The sequence below is a fragment of the Pipistrellus hanaki genome (assembly GCF_964339955.1).
Source record: "Pipistrellus hanaki genome assembly, chromosome: 9".
Taxonomy (NCBI): domain Eukaryota; kingdom Metazoa; phylum Chordata; class Mammalia; order Chiroptera; family Vespertilionidae; genus Pipistrellus; species Pipistrellus hanaki.
Genome location: NC_140511.1, coordinates 7808369 through 7820853, shown reverse-complemented (window position 1 = coordinate 7820853; position 12485 = coordinate 7808369).

The following is a 12485-nucleotide window of genomic DNA, read 5'->3' as shown; positions in this document are numbered from 1 at the left end:
AGCCTGCAGAGGCCCCCAGAGCACCGCCCACTGAGCAGCAGTGAGGTGAGGAAATGCTTCCTTGGACAAGGGAGTAGTCGGGCTCCTTTCTGTGAACGCGGGTGGAGCCGGGCTGGGTGCCTGGGCCGCCCGCGCCACTCGCCTCACCGCAGCCTCAGCCAAAGCCAGGGCGCGGCCCGGCCTTGGCGCCGCAGACCCAGCGGGCCGTGCGGGCATGGAGGCCGTGGCAGGGTCGGCCGGCTGCAGCCCCAGGTCTGAGGGGCAGAGGGGGCAAGAAGAAAGGAACATGGTCAGCCCAGTCGGCTGGCTCAGCCATGGGGCGTTGACCTATTCACCAGGAGGTCATGGTTCGATTCCTGCTAGGGCACAGGCCCAGGGCGGGCTCGATCCCCAGTGTGGGGAATGCGGGAGGCAGCAGATCCATGATTCTCTCCCATCACTGATGTTTCTCTCCCTTCCTCTATGAAATCAATAAAGATATTTTTCAAAAGAAAGAGGAACGAGGCTCAGAGCTGTGTCTGGATGCTCAGACAGGGCGGTGCCTGAAGGCAATGGGTTCCCCCAGGGCTGAGCTGGCCGGCCCCAGCCCTCCTGCCTTCCCCTCGCCGCCCGCCCAGGCCTGCCCAGACACACGGCTCTCCCTCAGACACCCTCCAGGGCATCGCGCCTCCTGGAGCGGCAGGGCGGCTCGGGCATGGAGAGCTTGGATCCCTGGTCCAGGGGCCTCCCCGGACCTGCAGGCAGCTGGGGCTGAGGCGGTCCCCCCTCCGCCTCCCGCCTGCGTCAGGCCAGGCGCTGTGTCTGCTCCGAGGGACCCCCTCAGGCAGGCGCCGCTCTGAGTGCCTGCCTGTGAGCCGGAGGGGAAATCAGGGATGGAGCAGAGCTTCGTGCTGAGCCGTGCACTCTCCTGCCCGTTGTGCCGTCTGTCAGGAAGCCTGTCCAGGAGCCTGGATGGACTCCTGGCCGCCTGCACCTCAGCACGTGGCTCCCCTGGGCTGCCAGCTCAGTGGCTGGCCAGCCAGCTGCACAGCATCTTCTCGGCACGTTTTCTCAGCTTTTCTGAACTTTGTATCTGCTTTTGAAAAGAATATGTACACACAGATATATGGATTTTGGAGAGGAATGGAAATGGAGAGATAGAAACATCAACGATGAGATCCCTGCTGGGATGGAGCCTGCACCCGGGCCTGTGCCCTGACTGGGAACCGACCGCAACCACCTGGTTCTCAGGTCGGCACTCAACCGCCGGGCCACTCCGGCAGGGCTGGACTTCGGTGTCTTCTGTATGCAAAACGGGGATGCTACAAATGCAGATTTGATTTAATTTAATCCCCTGTCCAGCATGTTAACATTGAGCACTTACAATGGAGTAGACATCATTGACGCACATTTGTAAAGCCGCCTGCTGGAGTATATGCAGTCTTTCTGTCGTGTCTGAGTGTGGTGGTCATTGTAGTCCTGTTTAAGGAGTAGCCTTCATTTCCTGTCTCCTAACTCACCTCTGATCCTAGCGGTCTGCCTCACTGTGGACCTGGCTGCCTGGTCTCTGAAACACGGGTTCCTGGAAAGGCAGGGCCGTGCCCCCCAGGCCAGCACCCGCCTTTGAAGAAAGACCCGGTTGCTTGATTTGCGCAGCCTGGCCACACACCACATCCCACCCTGCCCCTCGCCTCCACCTGCCCACCTCTGCGCCACGGTTCCTGCGTTCACTCCCAATCCCTCAGAAGCGGGCACGTCTGGGCCAGGGGTGCTTGCTGCCTGGGCGGGGGAGGGGGAGGGGCTCTGGCTGCCCAAAGGGTTTGGGGTATTGTGGGCATTGGAAGTTAGACCCAGCAAGGTCAGGTGTCCTCACACAGGAGACAGCCTCTCACCCTGCAAACTGACCCCCTAAGTCAGGCCGTTATGACGACCTGAGCAAGCACCTAAGCAGAAGGGGTGCACCGGTTTACAGGCACAGGATCCCCCGGAGCGCGGCTGCGTGTACAGAAGACTGCACTGTCCGGTGTGGAGTTCTCCCGGCGCTGTCGGCCATGTTGGGAAAGTCACGATGGCCAAGCCGCCTGGCTTTAGTCACCGGCCCCAGCCTGTGCTGGTGAGGCCGTGTGGGGCTGCTGCACTCAGGGACCCTACAGGCGTGTAAGCACATGTTCGGTAAAAGAAAAAGTATTTTCAATAGCCATTTAAATAGACACCTCTTAAATCTAAACGTCACCAGAAGTATGTGCCAATTTCCAACGCATGTTCTCAAACATAGTTATCCACTGGAATATCATAAAACTTTCTACCTTTACTCTTCTGTTATATTACAGTTAGAGCATTATATTGCTTCATTTATTTTATTTTTTTTAAAGAATCATATTTTCCATTATCTTTTTTTAATGTATTTTATTGATTTTCTACAGAGAGGAAAGGAGAGGAATAGAGAATTAGAAACATCGATGAGAGATACACATCGACCAGCTGCCTCCTGCACACCTCCCACTGGGGATGAGCCTGCAACCAAGGTGCATGCCCCTGACTGGAATCAAACCCGGACCTTTCAGTCCGCAGGTTGACACTCTATCCACTGAGCCAAACCAGTCAGGGCTCCATTATTATTATTATTATTATTATTATTATTATTTAAATATATTGTATTGGTTTTTTACAGAGAAGAAGAGAGAGGGATAGAGACTTAGAAACATTGATGAGAGAGAATCATCGATCAGCTGCCTCTTGCACACCCTCCACTGGGGACGTGCCCGCAACTGAGATACATGCCCTTGATCGGAAAGGAACCAGAGACCTTTCAATCTGCAGGCTGACACTCTATCCACTGAACCAAACTGGTTTCGGTAGGGATCCATTATTTTTTATTTTAAATATATTTTTATTGATTTCAGAGAGAGAGAGAGATAAAAACATTAATGATGAGCAAGAATCATTAATTGACTGCCTCCTTCAGGCCCCCGGCATGTGCCCTGATCTGGAGTCCAACCTTGACCTCCTGGTTCATAGGTTGAGACATGCTGGCCAGACTATATTGCTGTTTTTAAAATTATATGTGGCCCAAACCGGTTTGGCTCAATGGAAAGAGCATCGGCCTGAGGACTCCAGGGTGCTGGGTTCGATTCCAGTCAAGGGCATGTACCTGAGTTGCAGGCATGTCCCCAGTAGGGGGTGTGCAAGAGGCAGCTGATCAATGTTACTCTCTCATCGATGTTTCTGACTTTCTATCCCTCTCCCTTCCTCTCTGTAAAAAATCAATAAAATATATTTTTTAAAAATAATAATAAAAATAAAATTATATGTGGAGTGGTTGAGCCTCAATTGAACCCTGATAAGGGTTTAATTCCTTATCAGGGCACATGTCTGGAATGCAGGCTTAATCCCCAGTGGGGGTGTGCAGAAGGCAGCTGATCAATGTTTCTCTCTCATTTAATTTTCTGATTCTCTATCTCTTTCCCTTCCTCTCTGTAAAAACTCAATAAAATATATTTTAAATATATATATAAATTTTTAAAAAGCTGTGGTACATTTATGCCATGGAATACTCTGCAGCAGTGAGAAAGAAGGGTCTCTTACCTGTGAGACAGCACGGAGGGACCTGGGAAGTCTCGTGCTAAGAGAAACAAGCCAGAAAGAACCAAAGGACACAGCCCTGTGGGAAAGCGACCCTGAGAAAAATCTGCCTTCCCCGTTTCCTCCCCAGTCGAATGGTATTCTCCCACCCTCAGACCTGTTATTCGCTCATTCCACAATGATCCGTCCGTTCTCAATGTGCAGGGACAAGGTGGAGCCCCAGAGGGTCCTCCCGCAGTCTCAGCCGGAGGGGAGGACAGGAAGCAGACGTGAGCCTGCGCGGGGCGCTGTGCGCAGGGCAAGTGCAGGTCTCTGTGGGCACTCAGGCTGGGGAGGGCGGGGGAGCCTTCCTGAGAGAGACGTTTTCGCTGGGACCAATCAGTGAGCGCCCGGGCTGAAGGTGGGAACAGAATGGCCGAAGCCCGGAGGCAGGCCCGCCTCCCTGCGGTCTGCCGAGAGAATGGGGTAGGCTGTGGCGAATAGCAGGGGAGAGAGATCCAGGCTGAGGCTGCGGAGGGAGGCGGGGACTAGCCCTCTCAAGGACAGTGGAAAGTTATTGAAGTAACTTGACATAACCTGATTTTATTTTAAAAATCATGCTTAGCCGAAACCGGTTCGGCTCAGTGGTAGAGCGTCGGTCTGTGGACTGAAAGGTCCCAGGTTCGATTCTGGTCAGGGGCATGTACATTCCAGTAGGGGGCGTGCAGGAGGCAGCTGGTCGATGTTTCTCTCTCATCGACGATCCTAGCTCTCTGTCTCTCTCCCTTCCTCTCTGTAAAAAAATCAATAAAATATACTTTTTTTAAAAAAATCATGCTTAGCCACTTGTCCAGTTGGCTGGAGTATTGTCCCGTGCACCAAAAAGTTTGGGTTCGATTCCCGGATTCCCAGTCAGTGTACCTATGTAGGCAGGTTTGATCCTGGCCAGGACAAATATGGGAGGCAACTGATCGGTTTTAAAAGTAAGATCCTAAAAAAAAAAAAGATCCTATCTGGCCACTCACTGAAGGTGGCTTGTAGGGTGCAAACAGACGCGGGAAGACCTGTGAGAGTTGCTTGCAGTAGAAATGAAGAGAAGCAGGCTGATTTGATGATGAATCTTGGAGGTAGAATCAACAAGTCAACAGTATTGACTGGATGCTGAAAGAGAAAAGAATGACTCAGGTTTCTTTGTTTTGTTATTTTAAATTTGTTTTTATTGATTTTAGAGAGAAAGGGAGGGGGAGAGAGCGATGAAAACAGCATGGAGGGCCCCCTGGCCGCCCTCTGGGGGATCAAGTCTGTAACCCAATCGTGTGCCCTGAAGGGGAATCAAACCAGTGGGCTCCTGGTGCATGGATCAAGGATCAAACACAACGACACTGGCCAGGCAAGACTCGGGTTTTGGGTTCGAGTAATAGGGTGAATGATGGGAGAAAGCCTGTCAGAGCAGCAGGGTTAGCAGTTTTGTTCAGAATCCGAGAAATCAGAGTGCTCATGTGAAGTACATAATTGTTATAAGTCAGAGTTGAGACGATATATCTCAGCTGAAGGGACATTGAGAGTCATCAGGATATAGATAATACTTATAGAAAGACTAAAGGCCAGTGCACGAAATCCTTGCACAGGGGGAGGGGGGACGGGTTGTCCCTCAGCCCATCCTGCACCCTCTCCAATGTGGGACCCTTTGAGGGATATCCGACTGCCCATTTAGGCCCGATCTCTATGGATCCCTAATCGTTTCTGCCTGCCAGCCTAATCACCCCTAACCACTCCCCTGTCAGCCTGATCAATGCCTAACTGCTCCCCAGCCAGCCTAATTGCTCCTAACTGCCCTCCCTTGCTGGCCTGGTAACCCCTAACTGCCCTCTCCTGCCAGTCTGGTCACCCCTGTCCTCCCCTGCAGATCTGGTCGTCCCCAACTGCCCACCCCTGCTGGCCTGTTCACTTCAAACTGCTCTCCCTGCTGGCCTGATAGCCACAACTGCCCTCAACTGCAGGCCTGGTCCCCCCAACTGCCCTCCTCTGCTGGCCTGATCCCCATAACTGGGTTCCCCCCACAACTGTCTTCCACTGAAGGCCTAGTCCCCCCCAACTGCCCTCCCCTGCAGGCTTGGTCTTCCCAAACTGCCCTCCTCTGCCGTCTAGGTCACCCCCAACTGCCCTCCTCTGCTGGCTTGGTCACCCCTAACTGCCCACAACTGCCCTCCCCTGCAGGCCATCTTGTGGCAGCCATCTTGTGTCCACAGGGGGGCAGCCATCTTGTGTGTTGTAGTGATGGTCAATTTGCATATTACTCTTTTATTAGATAGGATATCCACAATACATTTTTGGAGTAAAAAACAAACAGCAAACAGTATGCTTGATATGATTTTAATCGTGACAAAAATTATTGTTCATATATAAAAATATGTTTTGCCAAAACCGGTTTGGCTCAGCGGTAGAGCATCGGTCTGGGGACTGAAAGGTCCCAGGTTCGATTCTGGACAAGGGCATTTGCATTGGTTGCGGGCACATCCCCAGTAGGGGGTGTGCAAGAGGCAGCTGGTCGATGTTTCTCTCTCATCGACGTTTCTGGCTATCTCTCTCCCTTCCTCTCTGTAAAAAAATCAATAAAATATATATTTAAATATATATATATATATTTAGTCTGGCTGGTGTGGTTCATTGGTTGAATATCAACCTATGAACCAGGAGGCCACAATTTGACTCCTCCATCCCACCCATCAGGGTGCAAGCCCAAGTTGTGGGCTTAATCCCCAGTGGAGGTGTGTGCAGGAGGCAGCCAGTCAATGATTCTCTCTCATCATTGATGCTGCTATCTCTCTCACCTCTTTCTCTGAAATCAATAAAAACATTAAAAATAAAATAAAAATATGTTTAAGCATAGGAAATGTCTTGAAGAATATAGCACTAATCATCTTTGAGGAGTGGGGTTAGCAAGAGATACAGAGGACAATCACCTTTTATTTATAGCTTCTATACAGGTTTCTTTTCTTTCTTTTTTTTTTTTTTACAAGAAATTACTAAAAAAAAAAAAAAAAAAAAGAAATTACTTTTTACAGTTTTTAAATAAATGAAACTACCCATTAGCCTGTTTTGTCGTTTGATACTATTAGTTAGTAGACTGCTAGTGCATGCTTTGTAGGCTCTTTCCTTGCTCAATTCCCACCTCAGAGGCATCGTAAGCCCAGGTGCCTGAAGTTTTGGTGTTTTAACTTAATGGACAAACATGTATAGAAGATCACTTTATGTTAGTTCTAGGGAGTCCGACATCACAAGGCAGGTTTCTGAACCTGAAAAGCTTTTCTCTTTGTTTTAAAGAACTTTTATTGCCCTAGCCAGTTTGGCTTAGTGGACAGAGCATGGACCTTCAGACCAAAGGATCCCGGGTTTGATTCCGGTCAAGTGCACGTACCTTGGTTACAGGATCCTCCCTGGCCTAGGCCCTGGTCAGGAGGCAACCAATGGATGTGTCTCTCACATCGATCATCAATGTTTCTCTCTGTCTTTCCCTCTCTTCCACTCTCTCTAAAAGATCAATGAAAAAATATCCTCAGGTGAGGATTAACCAAAAATCAATAAAAAAGAACTCTTACTGATTTTAGAGAGGGAGGAAGGGAGAGAAACAGACACACTGATGTGAGAGACACGCCCACTGGTTGCCTCCTGTATGCGCCGCAGGGAAGTTCCCGCAGGCCAGGTGTGTGCCCTGACCGTCCTGGTACGCGGGCGACTCTCCAGCCAAGCCACGCTGGCCGGAGCTAAGCAATTTGTGGATCTGAAGTGTACAAGTCAATATTTTTAGCATATTCACTGGTGGTACAATCTTCAACTTAGGTTTATTGGATTTTTTTATTTATATTATTTATTATAGGAAACCTAAAAGCCTCGGCTAGGTTGCTCAGTTAGTTAGAGCCTTACCCGACACCAAGGTTAAGGGCTCCATCTCCAGTCGGCGCATACAAGAAGCAAGCAATGAAAAGCATAAATAAGTGGAATAGCAAATTGATGTTTCTCTCTTTCTCTTTCTCTCTCCCCCCTCTCCCTTACTCTTTAAAATCAATTTAAAAATTTTTAGAAAACACAGAAAGGTTTATTAGAAAAAAATTACTTTACCTACCGACAACTATATTAACATCTTGGTGTATTTTCTCCAATATTTTTTTCTTTTGCACAGTCTTTTAAATGAATTTTGTTTTTCTGTATACCTTTTTTTTTCTAATACCATAGAGTTTTATATCCCATTTTCACATTATAAATACATTACTATAAACATTTTTTATAACTGTTAAAATTTTCTGAACACATTATCAGTCAGTGTTCTAGACAGTATTAACTAAGTGATGCTCTGAATAACCCAAGAAATTATTCTCATTACCAACAAAAATATTGATGCACTGCCCTAGCTGGTTTGGCTCAGTGTATAGAGAGTTGGCCTGCAAACTGAAGGGTCCCAGGTTCAATTCCAGCCAAGGGCACATGCCCAGGTTGTGAGCTTGATCCCCAGGAGGGGGCATGCAGGAGGTAGCCAATCAATGATTCTCTCTCATCATTGATGTTTCTCTTTCTCCTTCTTCCTTCCTCTCTGAAATCAATAAAAAATATATTTAAAAAAAAATTTGATGCGCTAAAAGCTTAAGCTGATTTGGCTCCTGGATAGGGCGTTGGCCTGTGGACTGAAGGGTCCCAGGTTTAATTCTGTCTGGACAAGAGCACAAGCCCAGGTTGTAGGCTGGATCCCCAGGAGGGGCGTGCAGGAGGCAGCTGATGATTCTTTCTCTCATCATTGATGTTTTTGTCTCTCCCCTCTCCCTTCCTCTCTGAAATCAATAAAAATATTTAATTTAACAAAATATTTTCTATTGATTTCAGAGAGGAAGGGAGAGGGAGAGAAAATTAGAAACATTAATGATGAGAGAGAATCATTGGTTGGCTGCCTTTTTTTGGTATTGGGTTTATTTTTTATAATTGAGTTTTGAAAGTTCTTTATAGATTCTGGACACAAGCCTAATTTATCAGATATATAATTTGCAAAATACTTTCTCCTAGTCTGTGACTTGGTTTTTACCTTTTAACCGTGTCTAAGAAAAGTTTTTTTTTTAGTTTTGATAAAGTCCCAATTTACCCTTTTTCTTTTATGGTTCATTCTTTTGGAGTCTTAGCTAAGAAATCTTTTTATTTTTTTTATTTTTTAAAATTAAATTATTATCTGTGTACATATACCATTGCCCTCCCCCCATACATGCCCTCCCTCCCCAGAGTTTTGTGTCCATTGGTTGTACTTATATGCATGTATACAAGTCCTTCGGTTGATCTCTTATCTTCCTAAGATCCCCCTCCCCTCCCCGCTGTAATTTGACAGTCTGCTTGTTGCTTTACTGTCTCTATATCTATCTTTTGGTTCATCAGTTTATAATGTCCTTTATTATCCATAAATGAGGTCATGTGGTGTTTCTCTTTCATTGACTGGCTTATTTCACTCAGCATGATGTTCTCCAATTCCATCCAGGTTGCTACAAATGATGAGAATTCCTTCTTTTTTATGGCAGCATAGTATTCCACTGTGTACATGTACCATAGTTTTTGGATCCAATCATCTGCTGATGGATACCTAGGCTGTTTCCAAATCCTAGCTATTGTACATTGTGCTGCTATGAACACAGGGGTGCATATGTCCTTTCTGACTGGTGCTTCGAGCTTCTTGGGGTATATTCCTAGGAGTGGGATTACTGGGTCAAATGGGAGTTCCATTTTCAGTTTTTTGAGGAAACTCCATACTGTTCTCCACAGTGGCTGCACCAGTCTGCATTCCCACCAGCAGTGCACGAGGGTTCCTTTTTCTCCGCAACCTCGCCAACACTTGTCGTTTGTTGATTTGTTGATGTTGGCCATTCTGACAGGTGTGAGATGGTACCGCATTGTTGTTTTGATTTCCATCTCTCGGATAATTAGTGACTTTGAGCATGTTTTCATGTGCCTCTTGGCCTTCTGTCTTCTTTTGAAAATATTCTATTTAGGTCCATTGCCCATTTTTTAATTGGGTCCTTCAATTTCCTTTTATTTAGTTGTATAAGCTGTCTGTAGATGTTGGAGATTAAACCTTTATCAGTGATAACATTTGCAAATATGTTCTCCCATACAGTGGGCTTTCTTGTTGTTTTGTTGATGGTTTCTTTTGCTGTAAAAAAGTTTTTTATTTTGATGTAGTCCCATTTGTTCATTTTCTCTTTGGCTTCCATTGCCCTAGGGGCAGTATCAGTGAAGAAGTTCTTTTGGCATATGTCTGAGATTTTGCTGCCTGTGGATGCCTCTAGTATTTTATGATTTCCTGTCTTATGTTTAAGTCCTGTATCCATTTTGAGTTTATTTTGGTGTATGGTGTAAGTTAGTGATTTAGTTCCATTCTTTTGCATGATGTGTCCAATTTTCCCAACACCATTTATTAAAGAGACTGTCTTGACTCCATTGTATGCTCGTGCCTCCTTTATCAAATATTAATTGAGCATAGTGATTTGGGTTGATATCTGGATTCTCTATTCTATTCCATTGATCTATATGTCTGTTCTTGTGCAGTACCAGGCTGCTTTGAGTACAGTGGCTTTGTAATACAGTTTGAAATCTGGTATTGAGATCCCTCCTACTTTACTCTTCTTTCTCAGGATTGCTGTGGCTATTCGGGGTCTTTTATTGTTCCAAATGAATTTTTGGAGAGTTCTTTCTAGGTCAGTGAAATATGCCATTGGAATTTTGATGGGGAGTCTAGCTAAGAAATCTTTACCTAATGCAAGAACACAAAGATTGCCCTAGCCTGTTTGGCTCAATGGTTAAAGCATTGGCCTGTGGACTAAAGGGTCCAAGGTTCGATTCTGGTCAAGGGCATGTACCATGGTTACAGGCTCCATTCTGGCCCCAATTTGAGGCAAGTGCAAAAGGCAACCAATTGATGTGTCTCTCTCACATTGATGTTTCTCTCTCTTTAATTGGCTGCCTTCTGCATGCCCCACACTGGGGATCAAGCCTGAAACCCAGGTATGTGCCTTGACGGGGAATGGACCATGACCTCCTGAGCCACGTTGGCTAGGCAGAAATTTGCATTTCTAACAACGTTCTCAGATGCTGAGCTGGCTGATCACACTTATAAAAACACTGGCCTAGAGCAAAGCATCTGGCAGCTGGTAAATACTGAACAATTAATTCTCTGAGTGAATGGGTAAGTCACTTCTAGAAACAGAAATCTTCCTGGAGTTAAAAGACCAGCTAGAAGGTAAGGTTATATGGGAAGATGGATTTAAAAATATATTGGGGCCGAAACTGGTTTGGCTTAGTGGATAAAGCGTCGGTCTGCGGACTGAAAGGTCCCAGGTTCGATTCCGGTCAAGGACGTGTACATTAGTTGCGGGCACATCCCCGGTAGGGGGTGTGCAAGAGGCAGCTGGTCGATGTTTCTCTCTCATCGACGTTTCTAGCTCTCTCTCTCTCTCCCTTCCTCTCTGTAAAAAATCAATAAAATATACAATATATTTTTAAAAAAATAGAATTCAAAATCTGAAGAGGAGGCTGGAACTTTCTGGGTCTGAATGATGTGAAGCTGACTGTGTATGAACCCACAGACATTGTAGCCACTAGGTGAATGCTCCATACTCATAACAAATCTAAGGGATTTGAGACTCTGGGCCACGCCTGTCTGTCATCCTTTAAGTAAGGTCTGCACTAGACCCGGGCTTCTGGGTGGAGGTCAGGACCTGAGGACTTCAGCCTTATAAAGAAGCAGCTCGCCCAAACCGGTTTGGCTCAGTGGATAGAGCGTCGGCCTGCGGACTGAAAGGTCCCAGGTTCGATTCTGGTCAAGGGCGTGTGCCTTGGTTGCAGGTACATCCCCAATGGGGGGTGTGCAAGAGGCAGCTGGTCGATGTTTCTAACTCTCTATCTCTCTTTCGTCCTCTCTGTAAAAACTCAATAAAATATAAAATAAAATGAAAAAAGAATAATTACAATTAGGCTGGTGTTAGGCCATGGTTTTAAAAAAATAAAATAAAATATATATTTTTAAAAATAAAGAAGCAGCTCACCTTCCGCCCAGCCTAGGGCTTAGGAGCTGCTCAGTGAAGGGTTTGCAAAGAATGAATGAAACTCCCCCAGACTGACACTGTGCAGGTGGAACCGGACCCCGGGAATGATGGTGTGCCCTTTACAGTTTCCCATTACCGCTTCACAGGAGCGATGCTCACACACCAGGCGTGGCTGTGATCAGGTTTAGGTGATGCCGCCCTTAGCTTGTGCTCCTCATAGTCTGCGGTGCTGCCTCCCCTGCTTAGCACCTCGGCAACCTTACACAGTTCCTTCCTCCCCCAGCCTGTTTTCCTGCCTGTAAAATGCCCATAACAATAGTATATGCAGGTCTGACCAGTAGCTCAGTTGGTTGATCCCCAGTCAGGACACACACAAGAATCAACCAATTTCTCTCTCTCTCTCAAATCCTATATAACAAACCCTAATATGCTGAACGGTGGAATGACCAGAAGACCAACCAGTTGCTATGACATGCACTGACCACAGGAGGCAGATGCTCAACGCAGGAGCTGCCCCAGCTTGAGTGCCTGCCCCCACAACACCTAGAGGGAGGTGACCGGCGGCTGTGACGGGAAGGCAGGGCCAGCCAGTTGGCAGCAGCAGGCCACCAGCCAGCCAAGGCGGGTGCCAGAGGGACACCCCCATTTCCCCTCCCAATCACTCTGCCCACTGGTCACCCCACAGATGGCCCTGATCCCTGGCCAGGCCTAGGGACCCTACCCTAAACACTGGGAACAGTCTCTTAGATTTAAAAATTAAAACCTGCCAAAACCGGTTTGCTCAGTGGATAGAGCGTTGGTCTGCAGACTGAAGGGTCCCAGGTTCGATTCCTGTCAGGGGCATGTACCTTAGTTGCGGGCACATCCCCAGTA